Source organism: Diabrotica virgifera, chromosome 1, assembly GCF_917563875.1.
Source record: "Diabrotica virgifera virgifera chromosome 1, PGI_DIABVI_V3a".
Lineage (NCBI taxonomy): Eukaryota > Metazoa > Arthropoda > Insecta > Coleoptera > Chrysomelidae > Diabrotica > Diabrotica virgifera.
Genome location: NC_065443.1, coordinates 298,746,032 through 298,765,481, shown reverse-complemented (window position 1 = coordinate 298,765,481; position 19,450 = coordinate 298,746,032). Strand labels below are relative to the sequence as shown.

The following is a 19,450-nucleotide window of genomic DNA, read 5'->3' as shown; positions in this document are numbered from 1 at the left end:
AATAATTATATTAGTACAGTAAAAGTCAGTTATTCCGAAGATTTGTTGAGCAAATTTTAGCGGAAACAAGTTAAAACTTAAAGAAAACGGTGTATAAACACCTGTATACTACCAGTTTGTACCTATGTGTTGGAGAGGGCAGTACCTATCTCGGCCCAAGAAACAGGTAGGTCTTTTAAAAATGTCCCAATTCGGCGCAAAGATTAAAACGGCTCGATATAAAATATACCAGCTCGGCTCATGGGATATTAATAATTGTTACTATCAAATAATTTTACATATCAATGGAAAAAGATACATTTATAGAATAACTTTATTAAATAGATATATAATTATACATAGCAAAATAAAAATAAAAACTAATATCAAAAAATTTTTCACCTCAATGTTTATACTAGTAAAATGGCATTTTTACCAAACTACAAAAATTGTTTATTCGCTTTTAACTCCAGTTTTTGAAAAACTAATCATTCTAAGCGACCCAAACTTCTGAAATCTATTAATAATACATAAATAAAGAAGAATGTATTAGGCCAATGACTAAAAATACCGCTAACTTACATTATTATGCTTCCAATTGGTTTTCTTCTTTTTTTTTCAAAAAAATATATTAATTTTTTAACTGTAACTTTTTTACTTTTTATCCTAGAAAGTTTATTAAAAAATAATTTTGTAGGTTTTTACAAGATATATGAGGCTGTTAATATTAAATCCTCTTAAAATCCTCAGTTGCAAAAAGAGGTGACTTTGAAAGGGTTGGTAAAGGTGGTTTTTGCATGTTATTAGAAGCTTTAATTGTCAATAGCTCACTTAATTTTTTACAGAAGAAAATATTTTAGCAAACTAAGTTCTTAGAAATGAAATAAGCTACAATTTTATATTTAATAGTTTTTTCGTATCTCTGATGCTAATCTTTATATTCTGAAGAAAAGGGCATTTTTTACCAAACTACAAAAAATCGTTATTCGCTTTTAACTCCATTTTTTTTTAAACTAATCATTCTAAGCCGGTCAAAGCTCTAGAGCCTATTAATAATACATAAGTAAAGAACACAAAATAAGGTTAATGACTAATTTTCATTAGGGTGGTAAGTAGGGGGAAGTTTCTGATCACTTTTTCGCTGAAAAAAATAGGGACTGACATTCTTTTTATTATAAGTCACTTAATTTTTGAGCTAGAGACTATTTTTTTATTTCTGAAGATAGATATTTTCAAATACTTTAAATTAGTTTAAACAAATTATTCTCAAAAAATGCATAGTTTCCCGGCTTTTGACTTTGAAACTACAATATTTAGCATTTGACGAAGAAGAGCTGATATATAATAAAGAATAGCTCGACTACTATTGGTCTTAAAGAAAATTTAAAAAAAGGGTTTTGTTTATTTTTTTAGAAGGTACGTTTTTGTTAAGCAAAGTTGTTTTGATAAAACGAAAACTTTTTGAGATATTAGCAGAAAACTGATTAAAAACATTGTTTTTTTCGATATAAAACTAACACTTTCGAAAGCGAATAAATCGAACATTAGTAATTTTATCAAAAAAATGTATAGAACGTTTTTTGATTAAAATGAATGTTTTTATCAACTTTTGCGGTAAAATATAATAAAAAATTTCCACCCCCGAGATGGGGTGGCAACCAGCCCCATGGTAAAAGCGCCTTTCGGCGTCATATAGATTTTGATCCTTGGACTATTCACTACTTATTCTAAAATTTTCAAGCAAATCGGTCCATTCTGTAAAAATTGCGAGGTTTTGTTCTATTTTAAGCTTCATTACTTGGACTAATTATTATTTACATATCTCCACTTTGTTTCACCTGAAGCTAATTTTCGTTTTTGTTTTTTAAATTTATAACGTTCACAAACTAACAGCAATTTTCCTCTTTGACTAAACATTTCAATTATGCTGGGCTTTAAAGATGTCTTTATACTCTATTTTGTCTGGATACTGAACTAGCAGTTAATTGAAAGACAAATTCATTCCACTACGAGCTGTCTAGCGAGTAACATCGTTCTGTATTTTGTCGTGCTTTGTAAAACATAGTGCAAAAACAGTGACATTAGTGTACCTTCAACTAGAAATAATTATTTTTGATTACATTAGCAGTGGTGAAGCAGATCCTCAAACAGTCAATAGGTCTCAAACATCTAGCCAAGCTTTATCCTATGTATCAGTAGCGAAATCGATTCCACGGCCAACATTTCCAACCAAGAGAAACTGTTTCTTAAATTCGCAAAGAACCACAAATTTCTGTACAATATTGAAGGTAGGGGTATTGGGGGTAGAATGTTTTTCTATCTTAATAAGAAATTTTCCCTAATCTATAATTCTAAGAGAAAATTATTATTATACCTACTAATAGGGTACTAGTACCTACCTGTTAATCTTCGAGCCGACCTGAGGGGTTTTTAAAATGTACCTGGGGTGTAATAAAGGACTAAAGGATTATAGTGAGCTGAGATGGGAATACCCCGTTGGATACCGTAGCCCTTATCAAAAAATCTGCTAAAAACTAAAAGCAATGCAATGCAATGAAACATGTCATCCGTCATTCTTTTGGAAAAAGTGAACGTGGCAAATCAGTCTGGCTAACACAGTGGGAGCCTGACATCACATGGCGATCCTACTTATAGAGAATAAAAATCATCTGATCCGTCAAAAAGGAAAAGAAAAGGGAGAAATGGAGAAATTCTATCTTGGGTTATATCAACATCAATCCCATTTACCGACATAAAAAATGGGCAACAATAAAAATAAGCAAAAAGAAGAACATATATTCATCTATAAGGCTAGCAACAGTGGAGGTAACATGGCTTAGACTGGAACAGGAATGAAGAAAATATCAATTTCGAGGTACTAGGACTACTAGGAGTATAATCATCTTCGTCGTATGGATGGTAGACAAAAGATGGAGAAAGCAGCTGAGATAGAAAATTCGCCACGAAATCTCCAAATCAACAGAACTACTTAACACGGTCCATGCGTATGTCGCTCATCGGTGACATTTTGATCATCGCTCATCGTTCCCCTCTCAGCAGTTCCGTTCCCAGCAGTGATGTCTCCGATGAGCGACATCAGTTCACTTAGATTACATTACAAAAATTATTTCAGGTTCTGGGAGTTCTGGTTCTTTTACTTAAAAAAATATACGCAGCGAACGTGTTAAGCTGGTTGCCCGCTATCCAGGAGCCACAGAGGAACAACCAGAGACAATAGTCTACACAGCGAGTGTGATAAAAACCAGATTTATTTTTTATCATGATATATTTTATCAATGTTTTGTACTATAAATTTTTCACAGAATTTACGTTTGTCAAATTTATGTTCGAAAAAAAAATGAATAATATACTCTTCAGTCTTAACGATAAAATTATTAACTAAAAAGGGGGTAGTTCCCTGGATTGGCTGTATACCTTATAGTTAAACAAACTGGAACATGAAGTAAAAACCACTTCTATGTAAAAGGTATATTTACTAAAAATTTTTAGAATCCCAATGGATTCAATAAAATGAGTTCATCAGAACGTTTTCAAACCTATCGGTCCATCATCAGTGATTTGAATACTTGCAAAATAGCCCCAGAACCAAACAATGGTTGTGATTATAAATAAATCTACATTATGTTGAAATAAATTTAAAATGGCTAAACGCCGATGTTAAAGGATTAAACCTCTGGGAACATGGTGAAACTCTACCCGAGGACCCAATCAACCATCTTCGGTCAACGATGACTACTAAGCCTACACTTAGTAGTCATCGTTGACCGAAGATGGTTGATTGGGTCCTCGGGTAGAGTTTCACCATGTTCCCAGAGGTTTAATCCTTTAACATCGGCGTTTAGCCATTTTAAATTTATTTCAACATAATGTAGATTTATTTATAATCACAACCATTGTTTGGTTCTGGGGCTATTTTGCAAGTATTCAAATCACTGATGATGGACCGATAGGTTTGAAAACGTTCTGATGAACTCATTTTATTGAATCCATTGGGATTCTAAAAATTTTTAGTAAATATACCTTTTACATAGAAGTGGTTTTTACTTCATGTTCCAGTTTGTATAAAATTATTAGTTTTCGAGATATTTGAAGTTGAAAATATGTAATTAAGCGGCACAATACATCAGGTAGTCAAAATATCTGTGCCGATACATGTTTAACTTTAAATATTTCGAAAACTAATGACTTTATCGTTATAAGTGAAGAGTATGTTATTTACATAAAGAGTATTAGAGAATCGAAAAATTGTACTAAAATGGCAATTCCGCCAGTGGCATAGAATTTGGGAAGGGTCAACCATTCACTGCCCCCTGTCGTACGCCTCTGGTAACAGCCAGAAACGTTTATTTAACATAATTTCATAGGCTGTATAGTACACACTTTCTGCCAATTATGAATAGGATACGTCGAATAGTTTTAAAATACTGAGCAAACATACTTTGTATCTTTTTAAATAAAACACCCTGCAACTCAGTAAGGAACCCCAGTTTATTTATTTAAGTGATTTGAGTTAGATCTTAATATTTTGAGGTCTAGAATTTACAACTCAGAGATTGGATATTCTTAATTAAACACTCTGTATATAATATCAAAAGGGTTTTACAATATACCTTCACGCTAGTCTTCCCAAACTCATTCTATATTTAATGTTGCCTTCAACAAACCTATTTACCAATTCTTATTAAAAATTCAATTTCATCTTCATAATCCTATACACTCCAAGCTTCTCATTCAGCATACTCTAATAATTCGTTCCATTTTGCATGAGAACGTTGACTCCCTCAACAGAAAGCAAGAAGTGACAAAATTGAGAAAATAAGACGTAATAGCTAGAGCTGATGCGAGTCCGATGAAACATTTAAGACAATAGGTCCGATATATAATGTCATAAACGTCTTCACGTCCGTGTAATGAAGATATATGGTCGATTTTTATTATAGGAAAAGTTCGTGCATCGGGTATTAGCACAAGCAATGACGAATTGTGACAAGGATGTTAACAAAATGTACTAATTAGTTATTAGGGATCTGTCAAGTAACATTAATAATTGCAGGTAGGTACATTTGTGATCACAAATTTTTAGAAAATCTCACAGATATTATTTTTTTCTTTTAATACAAATTGTTACTGGTAAATAACATATTGTATGATCATTATTTTTTGTTTTAGTTTCTTATGGTCCATGTTATATGCAATGGCGACTGGTGATCGAAAACCACGGGGCGCCCCACTCCCTAGAAAAATGATGTACAATGTGTTGTTCCTGGAAACATGATGTACAATAATTTTTTTATTAAATTTTCATTATCTTTTCTATTATTTAATTAAATTATATTTTTAAGCACCTGCACTATGTTCGGGGCTGATTTCTTAACGCTCGATAAAGGCATGCGGTTACTAAGGAAAAGACACGCAGTAACTATGATTTTTTTGAGGACATCACTTTACAAGCCCAGATATATCTTGTCGTTCAAATAGTTAAGTAGTTAGCATAGATACGTACTACATAATATAGCATAGCAAGCTGATAGCTGCAATACTCAACAGCAACCTGATGGGCTATGAAGGCTTCAAATTAGCAATATTCTTGTCATGTTGAAGCCCTAGGTATAAGGACTACCGCATGATAACCTACCTCGAACTATGCAGGACACCGTGAGGCGTTTTAGTCCCTCTATATTTATACGCCCATAATTTTGAACAACCCAGCAACATGTCGAGTTTTGATTAAAGGGGAACACATTTTGTCGGTATTTTTGATTATTTTTAATGAAATCAAATAAGATTTCGTTTTAAAGCCATTTGAGTTCCCTATATATTAGTCTTTAAATTTTGTTGTTCCTAGAACAAATGTGTTGTTCCTAGAAACATGATGTACAATAATTTTTTTTATTAAATTTTCATTCTCTTCTCTGTTATTTAATTAAAATATATTTTTAAGCGCCTGCACTATGTTCGGGGCTGATTTCTTAACGCTCGATAAAGGCATGCGGTTACTACGGAAAAGACACGCAGTAACTATGGTTTTTTTGAGCACATCACTTTACAAGCCCGGACATATCTTGTCGTTCAAATAGTTAAGTAGTTAGCATACAGTATTTCTCATGATCATCTTTCAGTGCTTCACAATTTTTCGATTTCTTTCTAACGCATTAAATTGTATGTGACAGAAAAAAAGGCACGTCGGTGATTACATTTCGTCGGTGACATTTTTATAACATTTATTCTAGTTATTCTAGTTGTCGATAGATGACGCCATAATAAAAAAATAATTTTTTTTTAATTAGATAATAATATTACAAATATAATCTGTATAATTTATAAGACTATACAAATCAAAGAAAATACCATTTTATAAATGCAAGAAACACTTTTGATTTGTTTTTATTCCAAATTGAAAATAAAATGTGACAACTGTCAGATTTAACTAAAATGTCATGTTAGAATAAATGTCATAAATGTGTATTATCACGGACTTACCCTTTTTCCTATAATTTGTTACGCACTGAAAAATGATCATGAGAAATACTGTAAATACGTACTACATAATTGTTCTCTGTTGATCAAGTAAAGTTGAAGTCATAACAAATGCCAGTGATGGTGTGTGAGTTAATGAACTAAACTTTAGCACTTTGAATTTGTATTGAAGTTTTAAATTTGTATTTTATATTCATATATGTTTTCCCTATATTGTTCCTTCTATTTTGTTTTCTCCTTACAGATTTTCTAAAGATGTTAAACGTTCTTAAAGACGTAGGTACTAAACATAATTCCTCAGACACTTAGTTTAAATTACGAAGCTGGAGAATTACTCAAAAGTAGTGTTTATATAGTGTTTTTATAGTGTTTATTATAGGTGATAATGATTCATATTCAAATTTCGATTGACAATGTGTTATCAACTATTTTTAATGTAATGGGAAATAAGCCGCAATTTTACCAAAAAAAAAAGATTTTATTAAATATGGCCTCATAGATCAGAATTGTTGGATACATTCCTAAATATTATAAACAATCAAGAAGAGACAATAAATTTTACAATGGAAAAGGAATATAATAACACTCTGCCATTCCTCGATGTTTTAGTCTCAAAGAAGGATAAGTACTGGATATGAGACACAAGTGTATAGAAAACCAACACACGCCAACAGATATCTCAATTACAAATCAAATCACAACATCAACGTTAAAAAGAGAAACATTGTTAGAAGAAAAACAATTGTTAACATCTGTTTTATTAAAAAATGATTATCCTTTATCGTTTATAAAAAAGGAATTGTCAAGGTTGGATCGAATAGTACAGAACAACGTAGAAAGGGATACTAAAACATCCACAAGAAATAATACGAGGAAAATATCAATACCACAGTGCCGGTTTTTCCACTGGGCGCATGGGGCGGGCGCCCAGGGGCCCGGACCCCGGAGGGGCCCGAAAAGGCTCTTTCCTTTTAATTATAAAAAATTAAAGTCGCTAAATAATCTACATATTTTCCGAAAATAATCTCATACGCAGATACGCCAATACACTGCAAATGCCTATGTTCGATTGTTACATTTCTTCACGCCTATACACAGTGGCGTAGCCTAGCCCCACAGGGGCCCCGTGTCAATGTTTGTGGCGGGACCGTTTGCCAAAAACTACAGAAAGTTGTCAGAAAGATTTCTCGAATTGTAGTGAATTTTGCACGTGAATCCAGCTTGGTTGAATCAACTACATAGTTATTTCAGAACTGTTCAAAGTATCTACACGTTTTTTTCGGCTTCTCCTCAAAGATGGAATTTACTGCAAGAAAGCGGCAAATGTTGTGTAAAAAGATTAATTGAAACTAGATGGTCCGCCCGATTTGACGCTGTAAATGCATTATTTAGAAACTACGGATCCATCAAACATATTTTTTCCAGTTAAGCAATAATAGAGATGAAAAATCAGCAGATAGAAGTGAAGCCAAGACACTGTACAATAAAATGGAGACAGCTCTATTGACACTGATATGGGCAAGAATTTTGGAACGAGTGAATGCAACAAGTAAAACGTTAGAGACTGTGGACTTAAACGTAGAATGTGCCAATTGGGGTAGAATTAATGGCATCTCTTTTGAGCTTTGTTGGAAACGTAAGAAATAAGTTTAGCGAAATTGAACAAGAAGCGAAAATTTTCTTTTGCGAAGATGAGGATATATCAAACATCTACTATACAACTGAGCTTCAAAGAATAAAGAAAATAAAAACATTTTTCGAAGAAGCAGGTGAGAGTCAAATCATTTTAAAGGGTCAAGAAATATTCAGAATTGAAGCATTTAATTTTATATGCGACAATATTACTCAAGATCTTTTAAAGGGAATTGAATGCTACAAGGATGTAACATCAGCTTTTAGATGTTCTTTTGCGCTAGAGAAAGAAGAAGTCAAGACGTCAGTTAACACTTTATGCGAGAAATATAAAAAAGATGTTGATGAAACCAGAGAGAACTTGCATAATGAAATTACCCATTTTGTAACGTTATGCCAAAATTTAAATAAACATACATTTTATGAAAAATTTGATGTCATCCAGGATGTAAAGGCAACTTTTCCCAATATTTTAAAATAAAAACATATTTAAGGTCAAATTTCTGTTTTTGATTTATGTTTTTAAATGTATTTTTTGGATTACTTTTTATAATAATAGTCTCCCGTTTTATACCGCTGACGCGGCTTTGGGATTATAGCAGGATAGTCTGCTATACTTAGGGCCTACGGTATACAAGGAGGGTAACAGGGTCAGTACTACGCTTCAATCGCATATCATTAGTCATGCTTTTACCCAAGGTACCTACTCATTTTATTCCGGCTGAGTCGACCTGAGGCCTATAGACATTTGCTATTCTTCTTGCTTGTTAAAAAAAAATTATTCTATGGATTTTAGAATAAACCTTAATAGTTAATAATGCATGTGTTTTCTTTTTAAAAAGCTGACAACGAATAGCAATGAATGGGGCCCCTAAACCTCCAGCGCCCAGGGCCCGAAGTTAGGTTAAACCGGCACTGCAATACCATATATAAAAGGACTATCCGAGAAACTTAAAACAATAGGAAATAAATTCAACATTTCAACAACATTCAAAACAACAAACACGTTGAGATCTATTCTACCTAAAACTAAACCTAACAATGAACAAGAAAGAACAAAGAATTGTATTTATAAAATACCTTGTGAATGCGAACAATTTTATTTAGGTGAAACATCAAGACCATTAAACGTTAGAATAAGTGAATACATCAGTCTTATATTAAAAATAGAGAATTTGATAGATCTCAAATATGTCAACATGCATGGGATAATGAACATAGAGTTCAGTGGAGAGATTCAAGTATAGTTCTGAAAGAAACAGATAGTAAAAAGAGAAAAATCAAAGAAGCGGCTCTAATTATGCTAAATGAAACCAATTGTGTCGCAAATTCCTCGGTAGAATGCAGTAGGATGTGGCTACCCATACTTAGAGTTACCATAATTTATTAAGGCCAAATCCGGACAGGGGTAGTCCAAGGGGTTGTAGAAAATATAAAATGTGAATTTGACTGTGTTAGTGTTGCTATCTCTACATTGTACATAAATATATGCGAAATGCTTAGTCTGTACTGGTCCTCTACTTTAAAATGTATAATACATGTCTGAATTGCCAATATAAATGAGTCAGATTAAATAAATTATTAGAAGAATTTTTTAATAAGCAACAACATTTTTGTATTATTTTGTGTTATTTTAGTATTATTTTGTATTTTGACAACGACACCCGACTTAGGCGTCGTAACGTCAATAAAATCATTTTTTTGGTACAATTGTGGCTAATTTCCCATTGAAAATAGTTGATTATAAAAATGCCACAAGGAAATAGCTTCAGACCGACAATGTGTTATTCAGCGTTTTTTAAATATTTTTTCAGACGAATATTAACATTCAGAAGTTCAAAAACACAAACAGTATTTTTGAATGAATGAATGTTTGTCAATGAATTAACTTTGACCTCCGTTGAAAAATATTGAAGGGCATGTAGCTAAAAAAATAAAAGGGGTGAAATTCATTTTTAATTTATTGTTTGCATAAAGATTAATTTTATCCTTGAATAAGCAATTTTTTTTCATTAACTCATTTTATTTTCAGCAAGCGTTATGTGGGGAATTTTTCCATTTCGGATTTAGACTCGACAATAAAAATAAAACGATACATGGAAACAGTAAAAATACTTTAGCAAAACAAAAACAAAAATTAACACCCTAACAATATCTAAAAAAAGATGGAAAACACGCACTGGCGAAGCGTCCATGTAACCACTGTTACCATTGGTAACAGTTCAAAATCTTGCAAATAAATATTTTATAAGGATGAATAATTACATTTACCTATATTTTTACCAATAGAAATATATATTATTATAACGAGCGATCCACAATTATTGGGATCAAAGCTATCCGTGCAAAAAATTACGTATGTCTTGTTTTAATCTGTAAGACCGCCGGAGTGTGACGTCACGGCCAACTGCGGCTATATTCAGTGTTGTTATGATCACTTTTCCAAACAAAGAATAAAGATTGAAAACACGTTGAAAAGATACCCAATCTCAAGACCTTTTAATTCGTATAAAGTTGCTTCTTCTGCTACTTTTTATGTTCAATTATAGTGTTTTTAAAGTTGACGTATGTACCGGGTGTCCCAATAAGAATGGCTCTCGGCCATATCTCAGGAACCGTTTATAGTAGAGCTTTGAAATAAAAAATTTTATAACAAAAGTTGCCTCAGGAAAAGCCTGTAAATTATTTTCATAATTGTGGGTCCACCGCTAGAGGGCGTAATTGAACATCAAAAATAAAAAAATCTAAATTTTACAAAATTTTCCTAATGAAGGGGCACTGGAAATCCGATTATTGTATTCTTCATCAAATTCTGCGCATATTTGATTTGACAAGTTTAACTCTATCTTTGCAAATAAGAGGTGGGGGTGAGTGGGAACCTTGTTATGAAAAAATGGCTGTAAGTCCGGTTCTGCTTAACAAAATTTTGCAAACTTGGTCTTGTTGAAGACAGATCTTTTTCGTTAATGTAAAAGTTATGATTTCGAACCAACTTACTGAGTAATATGCGAGCTAGAAGGCGTTATTTAATTTTTTTCAGAAATCTAGTTTTCTTTGGAAAATATTAAATACAAGTATGCATTTTTAATCATACTTTATAAAATTAGATTAAATTAGCAATAGAATAGCGAAAACCGCATGTCGATACCTTTTTTCTATCTCAAGATATCTCGAGAAGCGTGTAAATTTTATACATAACTGTTACTATCACCGGTAAACTAAGTTAATGAAAAGTAGTGTGCTGTGGAAAAAAACAAAATAACATTTTCCAGATGTCAACGTATAAAAATATAATTAATTAAAACAACAATATAAAGAGAAACAATACTATTAAAATTAAATATAACACAGAACAAAAGAACTACTTAGTGACGACCTAAATATTCAAATTGTTGCCCATCATACACTACTCTAGAATATATTATACAGAGAATACTAAACGCCATTCAAAGCATATCGAGAGCAGAAATTGAGACTGCTGTTCAATCTACTCTTGAAAGAGTAAATGTTTGCAACGAAAATGATGGGCAAAAATTTGAACGTTTATGTCATCACTAAATAGTTGTTTTTATTTCTTTGTAATAGGGCTTTTCAACGCTTCTCATTTGTTTCGAGCCTCTGTAATATGCCGTATAATCCGTGTATAATATTAATATACGAGATATGAACGAGGCTCGAAACAAATGAGAAGCGTTGAAAAGACCTAATATACGTTGACAGCTGAAAAATGTTTCTTTGTTGTTTCCATAGCACACTATTTTTAATGAATTTCGTTTACCGGTGACAGTAACAGTTATGTTTTTAAATTTACACGTTTTGTAAGATATCTCGAGATAGAAAAAAGGTATTAACATGCGGTTTTCGCTATTCTGTTGCTAATTTTGTCTAATTTTGTAATATGGTATTAAAAATGCATGTTTGTATTTAATATTTTCCAAGGAACACTAGATTTCTGAAAAAAATTAAATAACGCCTTCTAGCTGGCATATTACTCAGTAAGTTGGTTCGAAATCATAACTTTTACATTGACGAAAAAGATCTGTCTTCAACAAGACCAAGTTTGCAAAATTTGATTAAGCAGAACCGGACTCACAGCCAGTTTTTCATAACAAGGTTCCCACTCACCCCCACCTCTTATTTCCAAAGGTAGACCTAAACTTGTCAAATCAAATATGCGTAGAATTTTATGAAGAATACGACGATCGGATTTCCAGTGCCCCTTCATTAGGAAAATTTTGTAAAATTTAGATTTTTAAATTTTTGATATTCAATTACGCCCTCTAGCGGTGGTTCCACAATTATGAAAATAATTTCCAGGTATTTCCTGAGGCAACTTTTGTTATAAAATTTTTGAAGTTATACTTCTTTACGGGCGTAATGACGGTGAAATTTTATATGGGAAAACCTAGCGACCGGGCGCATGCGCATTATAACTTTGTTCTGATTGGATGTTCAAATGACATGACAAAAATTATCCAATATGGCAGCTGTGGCACAGCTGTGGGACTGTGCATGGTTTGGTTATAATGTATGCTTGTTGCGTTTTAAAATTTGTAGGAAGAGAAACAACAAACAAAAAGTTAGTTAATGGTTATACTGCCTTTTTAAATAGTTTTCATATTATATTTTTGGACTTATTTACATAGAAGAGATGATTGTTGCATGCCAATGTGAAAGCTCATCAAACTGTGCCTAGTATGAGTGCCGCAGATCTCGCTTATTCAAAGCTAAAGAATCTTTCACTGGTAAGTGTTTTATAAATAGTTGATCAAATTTTGTTATGATATTTGAACATAGCCACTTTGCACGACGCAAGTGATTGCGAAATTTATTAGTCGTTATACGGGCTCCGATACCTACCTTGAACCTACCAAAATACATAAGTAGTATGTAATACTTTTATTTACATAATTTGATTACCATCAAAATTTCTATCAATATTCACCTAATATATTGTCTTCTTACTCTATGTTTTGTTGTATTTTTTCAATTCTAAATCAGTTCAATTCAAAATCAAAATAATTTGATTTACATAAGTTAAAAATGTCAAAAGGTTAATCTGTTTAGTTAGACGATCTTCGCACATAATGACAAGCTGTCTCTGTGGCGAAGTTTTAATGCGGGTGAATCCCAATACAACGCAAATACCAGCCGCGTGGTAAGTTGGTTCGAATCCCAATAGAAACTTTTACTTTTTTATTTTTTTTTATACATTTTATGATTGTAAGTATATTTATTATATAATTTTATTTTCAGAAAATACGTATTTAGTTAAAAAATTTTCCGACAATTAATGTTCAGAAATCATTTGTGGCATTTTTAATGTGTTTTTTGGCACTGTTTTAATAAAAATGTTTGAGAAGTAGTAAGTATAAATTAATTAAATATTTAAATAAAATATAAATAAAAAGTATATTAATTTCGTTTATAATCATATAATCATATAATAGAAGTATAACTTCTTACGTGCGTACAAAGTACACACACATTCTTTTTATTTCAAAGCTCTACTATAAACGGTTCCTGAGATATGGCCGAGAGCCATTCTTATTGGGACACCCGGTACACTGACAAGTATCTGTCCAATTTGACGTAAACTGGAAAGTATATCTGAATTAATAATAGACATGCACTGTATAGCTATCTCTGTCGTTCAGAGCCACCTATGGTGACAATAATTTTGGATCACACGTTATTATGTGTTAATAGTACATACCTAATTCAGTAAATAGCCAACTACTCGTAGACACACGAAAATACTGGCGAGTTTATGTGACTCAGTTGCACTTTATTATACTCTGTTACCAGTTTCATTTCTGGTTACAATGATTATACCCTCGCTATCGCTCGGGACCGGCTAGTGTCTGAAAATTTTGAAGAAGCGACGGCGACGGTGCCGATGTGAGCGCGCTGTGTTTATCAGTAGCCCTGTTACCAGATTTAAATTTGGTTAACCATGGATGAGTGTCGCTCGCTGCGTAATCGACCAACTACTTGAAAAGTAATTCTCCTTGTATAATTTTGAAGAAAAAAATGAGACTATTGAAAATGAAAGACCTCTTTTCAACAATTTAAAAAATGAATAAAAAAATAGTTCGATATTTTAAATTTAATTGGTACAGTGAAAATTCTTGGTTATGTGGTTGCAAGAAAAATAGCCTGTATTGTTGGCCATGTCTTCTGGTTTCTACAGAAAAAATGGGTGAACCAGGTTCACGATTTAAATAGTTTTAGAGTTTTAAAAAGGAGACATGAAATTTCTCCGTTACCTACATGTAAGATGTAGAACCCATATTCTATACCCAATTTGATTCAGTTTGGCAAAACAAGAATCGAAAGTTCTCTTAACCAAACTTTTAAAGCAAATATTGCTAATCATAATGAGTTTATTAAAAAAATAGATAGGTATATCTTTAGCACACTTATAATTGATACCGTATGTTTTTTGGCCAAACAAGAATTAGCGTTTCGTGGTCATTTTGAGGGCGACGACTCTGACAATCGAGGCAATTACAGGGAATTCTTAACATTAATTGCCAAAAAAGATCAAAAATTTTGCCAACATCTAGAAACATTAACTGTTTTTTCTAGAGTTTCAAGTGATATACCTACAAAATGATATTATTGAAGCTGTACTATATATACATTTAGCCATATCTTCATTTTTTTTAAATAAGATTTTTTGCATCTGGTTTTGGTAACACTTTAGAAAAAGTCACGCGTCGCCACTGAAAAGACGAGCACCAACTTTAACCTTATTGGTCTTCTCCTTCTTTTTTTTTGTTAAATATGACTCTATTGTTTTTTCAATGTGCTTACAGTCACATGTCGTTCCATGGTTTTGTTGGTAGTAATACTGATCGTCTTCCTAATGGGGAACCGCTTCTCGCCGTCCTAACTACTCTATTTGTGCCTTGTGGTCATTCGACTCAGGGCTCCCGTAAGGGTTACTGGCGCCTATGCGCAAAAAAGGATTTTGGCGCTCCTTAACGCATTTTGGATCATATTTTTTTATTTATTTTTTTGAAGGTGGATAGGTAAGTACTTGAAATAAAGCAAAAAACGGAACTTTAGAAGTCATATTTATAATCGATTTACGGTAAAATATTGCAAAACCTGCGAATTAAAAACCCGCTGGGATTGTCATGAAATTTGGCATAGACATAGATAACATGTGAAATAAAAAAGTGATATTGTGCCAATGTGAGCTTTTGCCCTGGATCTCTTCTTGCCCTTCTTAGGGGTAATACAACAAGGGTACGTTCAAGAAAGGAATTGGATAAAATGACCAATTTTAAGCAACTTTTGTTGTATTAAGTTTTTTTCAGTAAGTCAGAAAGTTCAGTATGTATTTTATCGAAAAAATGTTCTTGGCAAAAATAGAGCTTATAAAATAGTGAAAGTGTTTAAAAAAGAAGCATTCTTTTTGTTTTTAAGTTTCTATAAGCAGATAAGTTACGCTAAAAACAATGATGGTCCCTTTTTTATTTTTTTCGTAACAAAAATCGGGAAAATCACCACCTAATTACCGTCCCAAAATGAAATTAATCATTACCGCTTCACCACACGTTACTTTACTTATGTATTATTCATATGATCTGAAGTTTCATCGGTTCAAAGTCCTTTTTTGAAAGGGCTTGAACGAGTCACTTATCACGAGTGTGTGCAAATTTTGAACAGTCATATCTTAAAATTTTTTTCTTACAGAAAACTAAAAATCCAAAATATCCAGAAAAGAAAAACCTACATTTTTTTACTCCCTGAGATTTTTGGTATCACTAATTTTTAAGCTATTTTGAAAAAAAATCTAGAATTTTTTTCAAGATAAAAAATTTTACTTTAAAAGCAAATATTTTCAAAAATAAGCACTTTCAACTGATGAAACTTGCATGTTATATAAATAATATCTACATATATTGTAAATGGTAAAGCGCTAACGACTAATTAAATTTGAAATGCTAATTAGAAGGTGATTTTTATAATTTTTTAAAAAAAAATTACCAACTTAATTTTGAGCGTAACTTACTTACTTTTGATGCTAGAAAGTTAAAAAAAAAACAAAAGTAAAGCTTTTTTTTAACACTTTAAAGAAGTTGTAATGAGTTTTTCCCGAAAAGTGCTTAATTTTTTGTTTATTTCACGATGAAATATTCCATTTGGAATTTGACGAATAAGAACCTACTTTTCATTAGATACTTCATATATCTATCAACTTTTATTCACTTTTTTGTAAGCTATATTTTTGCTAAGAGAATATTTTCGATAAAATACTTACTTTCTAAGTTATTTGCGAAAACCCGTCTAAAAGCGGGCGTTCTTGTTGAAAAATGAACATATTCACTCGCAAATAACTCGAAAAATATTAAATTAGTGAAAATACTCTATAGAAACAAAGTTTCTTAGAATTAGTCTTTTTATCCCATTCCGGACTTATTTTGAACGTATGTTTTTCACCTCCGAGAAGGGGTGAAACTCACCCTCAGAGAGCATAAACACACATCGGCACAATATCAATTTTTTTTTACGTGTTAGTTATGTGTATGCCAAATTTCATGTCAATACAAGCGATTCTTTAAAATTCACATCAAAAACCATGAGTAAATATCCTATTATTTTTGTAGACTAAAATATTAAAATGAAACAAACAGAATATGGGCTATTCCACGAATATACGCCTGTCTTGGATTATCGAGACAACGAATATTTTAGTGTGCAACATAAGAAGTGCGAAAATAAATGGCTCTAATAATTGTTCCAATAAACAACAATGTATTTTGCAATTTACTTTCGTTCTTCATAATTTGCGCAGTAAAATATTCGTTGTCGCGATAATCCAAGACAGGTGTATGTTCGTGGAGCAGGGTATAAAATTATAACATAATAAATTAAACTGCCTGACTTCTGACACGTTCTCGCAAGGAATCGGTAGTAACTGGGATGATATACTAAAGTGTTCGTATTCAGACGCTGGCCGCCATCATGTTTACAAGCTCTTGAAACCTTTCTCTATGGGCTGCTGCGAGAAATAATTCTTCTACTGTGGTTCCACACCATTGTCTATAATATTTCGCAACCATCAGAGTTTCTTTCGACCAATCTATCTCTATCCCTCTACTTTTCCTAGTATTATAAGGCGAAGTAGATGGTATTTAGGTCCTCTAATTATGTGGCCGAAGTATTCTGTTTTTCTCATATTTTCTCCTATTTATACCTAATCCTGTTTAATTTTTCAACTTTTATTTTTAAATTAATTTTTGTTTTTTGTTGCAAATTTTTTACCCTGAGTTTTGGCGCCCCTAAAGGATGGCGCCCGTGTGCATTGCACACTTTGCACATATGGTAGCGGAGGCCCTGATTCGAATTTCGACTTATGTGGTCGTTTCAAGCTCATTGGTGAATAGATTAAAAGAAAAAAAAATGCATGTTCAATTTATGTATGTATAACTTATAAAATGAAATTAAATTATTGTTATATTATTATGATTTTTGTAATTATTTCTTGATTTTTGGTTGTTCTAGAAATCCTTACCAGAATCAGCCAAAGTGTTGTTTCAATGATTTTGAAAAGTGCGAAATGTGCCAAATATTTTCCGGGACTAAAGTCATTTGCAGTGACTCTAAATTTTTATTCAGCAAAGGCTTGGATTTTGTACGCATTATGCTGCATATTTGTATCTATTTTTTTATTAAATTGTGTATGTACATATACCCAATTTAATTAATAATTATGTTGCAAAATATTTATCTTTGGTATATTTTTTGTTAAAAAATTGTTATTGATTTAATGTATAATATAAATTGTTTGTTTTTTTTTTCATTTTTTAACGATAAAATACGAAATTATATTTCTATAGCTTGTCGTTTGTGTGCACTCAAGTAAACTATTAATTTCCTGTTCAAAAATGGAAGTAGTCGAGTTCTGCAACAAATATATGTGGTAGAAGAATCAGAGCGGAGTCCTGCCTCGGCGTTTTATCTTAAGGGGATCACCGATCAGGGATATTATGATTATAAAAATTGCGTTCTATATTTTCTAAAAATTTAGTTTAAACTACAATAAACTATTACATAATAATCATTACACATAATAAACAATATAGCAATAAATGTTTCTCTTATAGACGAGAGCCAAAACATTATATTATGTAGGTATAGGTATATTTAATTTTACTTTAAAAAATGATTATCCTCATTATCCAGAAATAAAATAAAAGGGCACGCCATTGTTCGAAAATGGCAAACATAACTTCAACTTTCAAGCGATAGGTCCCTATGACACCTGATTATCCGACAAGCATAGCTGTGGGCTAGATCTATATATTATACGTCATAGATATTACAATACCACATGTTGACACATTATATTTAACCAAGTGCAGAAAATTGAAACGGACTCTGTGAAATTGCAATATGCTGTTGACAGCTTTTAAAAAATAGTTGTTAACATCAGAAGCAGCCTATCCTATGAAATAGCAAATATGGAAGAATCAGAGGTAGAGTAGAAGAGACGTATACGAAATGAGGAGAATTTAAATTTATCTGTGAGAGAAATTTGGTATAATTCGTCCGCTATAACTTTTCCCATGCGTCACGATTCATTTTCAAACAAATTAAGTCAAAACATAAAGTGAAACCTACGCCGATGTGTGTAGTATATAGTATACAGTATACAAAATGTATATACACATCGGCGTACGTTTCACTTGATGTTTTTCACTTATTTTTTTTTATTATCCGGGCTCCAGGAGAAATGTGGTCAATAGTGGTTCGACCCGTATGAAATTCTGCTTGTTCTTCTGCTTTACAATCTAAATATTCTTTCTCGATTAGATTCTCCAAAACCTTTGCATATATTTTACTCATAGATCCGGTTACAGCTATTTCTCGATAATTTTTACAATTGTAAAAGATGGTTTTGCTTGTTTTTGATTCAGAGGGATGCACAATCGCCGGACAGCTGTTTCCACCATTTCAGGCTTTATCAACAGCGCTAGCGTGCACTCATCTGAATCGAAAAACTGCTCGACCATCAATTTAAGGGGAATTTTAAAGATCATTGAAATTCCCATTGGGACACGGTCCAGAGACATCTCTTAACAAATTGAAAAGTCTCAGATGCACAATCCACCATTTTAAATAAAATTAAAATGGTAAATATTTATTTAAATCTGAAACTTTTCGTGTTGAAAGTTCTTTCTGGTCCATCCTTAATCTGCGACTTTTACAATTTATAAGACCGCAGACGAAGAATATAGAAAACAAAAAGGACTCCTTGCAATCACATTCCGTTTTCATTCGTCTAGGAAAAGGACAAAAAGAAACTTCATAGTACTCAAATCTG

At 32.1% G+C, this 19,450-nt stretch overlaps 1 protein-coding gene across 1 annotated transcript in view; it reads right to left on the bottom strand.

Moving 5' to 3' along the window:
* The window catches only part of LOC114329390 (TWiK family of potassium channels protein 7), a 330,581-nt gene that overhangs the window by 58,714 nt on the left and 252,417 nt on the right, over nt 1–19,450 (bottom strand). The window lies entirely within an intron of this gene.